Genomic DNA, 2,500 nt, shown 5'->3' with positions numbered 1-2,500 from the left:
CACCACCACCACCACCACCACCACCGTCCCTCGCATATTATAATCTTTCGTCAATTTACATATTTTTCCAGTGCCGCATTTCCCTGCCGTTTCAGCTCCGCCCTAAGGAGGTAAAACTAGCCGTCAGTCGAATTAAGGAACGCTTGCAGGGAAGGAGGAAAAGGAGGAGGAGGAAAGAAGGAGAAAAGGAGGGAGAGTAAAGGAGAGATGGAAGGAAGGGAATGAGGTAAATGAATGAGGAAAGGAAGGAAAGAAGGAATGGAGAAAAGGAAATAAAGAAGGTAAATAGAAATGGCGGGAAAGAAAGGAGACAAAAATGAAGGTAAAGAGGTTAGAGAGGCAAGGGATGGAGGGAAGGAAGAAAAAAAAGAGTGAAAAGAGGAAAGGGAAAGAAAATAAAAATAAAGATATTGAGACGACAAATGGACGGAATAAAAGGAAGAAGACAAGTAGGTGATGAAAAAAGGGAGAGAAGGAGAAGAAGAGGAAGAAAGAATGTTGAGATAGAGAAGGAACGAAGAAAAGAAAACAGAAAAATAAAGATAAGGAGACGAGAAATGGACGGAATAGAAGGAAGGAGACGGAGACGATGAAGGAAGGGAGAAGAGATAAAAGGGAAGAAAGGAGGTTAAGAAGGAGGAAAGAAAGGGAGAAAAGAAAAACAGAAAATAAAGATAAGGAGACGAGAAATGGACGGAATAAAAGGAAGAAGACAAATAGGTGATGAAGGAAGGGAGAGAAGGAGAGAAGGAGAGAAAAGGAAGAAAAGGTTAGGGAGGGAGGGAAGAAAGGGAAATAAGAAAACAGAAAAATAAGGATAAGGAGACGAAAAAAATGGACGGAATAAAAGGAATAAGACAAGAAAGTGATGAAGGAAGGAAGAGAAGGAGAGAGAAAAAAGAAGAAAAGGAGGTTAGGGAGAGAGGGAAGGAAAAGAGAGAAAAAAACAGAAAATTGAGATATGGAAACAAAAAGTGGACGGAATAGAAGGAAGGAGACGGAGACGATGAAGGAAGAGAGAGAGAGAGAGAGAGAGAGAGAGAGAGAGAGAGAGAGAGAGAGAGAGAGAGAGAATAGAAGGAAGGAAAGGACTCAAAGGAGGGGAGGGAGGGAGGGATTTCAAAAGAGGCACAGTCCAATTGGATTTATAACTCGAAGGATTGCCTCTCGCTGGACTAAGATTTTTGGAATAAATTCTCTGGATTTTGAAATATTTCGTTCCAAATCCACATTCAGTAGAGTTGTGCTTTTGTTACTGTTGTTTTTGTGGTGTTCATTTGCCTGTAAGGAGGTGCAGGAGTGAGAGGAGTGGAGAGGAAGAGGAAGAGGAGGAAGAGGAAGAGGAGATATAAGGTGCGAAAGAAAAGGAAAAGAAAAATTGAGAAGGGGGAAGTGAGAGAGGAAACTATTGAAATGGTAGTTTTGGAAGGAGCTCTCTCTCTCTCTCTCTCTCTCTCTCTCTCTCTCTCTCTCTCTCTCTCTCTCTTCTACTTGAAGCATTTTTTTTTTCTTTTGTGTTGTGTGTGTGTGTGTGTGTGTGTGTGTGTGTGTGTGTGTGTGTGTGTGTGTGTGTGTGTGTGTGTTAAATTCGGCTGTCCACCAAAATTTATCAAGCTTCTTAAAGAATTCCACACAGGTATGTTTGCCCGCGTTACAATTGGTGGCCTGGAATCTGATCCCTTTGAAGTCAAGGTTGGTGTAAAGCAGGGCTGTGTTCTCGCGCCAGTCCTCTTCAACATATACATGTCTGCAGTCACACTTCTAACTAGGTACCATCTCCAGCTAGACGATGGCGTGACTTTCCGGTACCGTCTTGACGGCAGTCTGTTCAACTTACGACGGCTCCAAGCGTTCACAAAGACCAGGAATATGACTGTCTTTGAGCTGCAGTACGCCGATGACGCTGCTCTCATTAGTCACACAGCAGAAGGCCTTCAAAGAACCCTGTCTACTACTGCTGACATTTGCACTCGCACAGGGCTTGTCATCAATGCCAGTTAGACCGAAGTACTCCATCAACGCTAGGCTCACGGTGATCACCCCCCACCCCCACTACTACTTTTAAAGTTGGAGATGATGATATCAGGCACGTAAACAGCTTCACCTACCTAGGCAGCGTCCTGTCTTCATCCTGAAACATCGGAGACGAAGTGCAGAACAGACTCCGGAAAGCCACTAGTGCCTTCGGGCGACTGTCACGCAGGGTTTTCCTAAACCATAACATATCCACTGCCACCAAGGTCGCTGTTTATAATGCAGTTTGCATTTCAACCTTGCTATACGGTTGTGAGGCTTGGACCATATATCGAGCCCACATCAAGAGCCTCGAGGCTTTTCACATCAGGAGCCTCCAGCGGATCCTTGGAATCACGTGGACAGACCGTATCCCGCATATCACTGTTCTTCAGCGCGCCGGCTGCATCAGTGTCGAGGCGCTCATCATCCAACGCCAACTCCGATGGGTCGGCCACGTGTGCCGTATGGATGACGGCCGATTCCC

Source organism: Portunus trituberculatus, chromosome 29 (genome assembly GCF_017591435.1).
Source record: "Portunus trituberculatus isolate SZX2019 chromosome 29, ASM1759143v1, whole genome shotgun sequence".
NCBI classification, from domain to species: Eukaryota; Metazoa; Arthropoda; class Malacostraca; order Decapoda; family Portunidae; genus Portunus; species Portunus trituberculatus.
Note: the sequence above shows the minus strand (reverse complement) of the source record.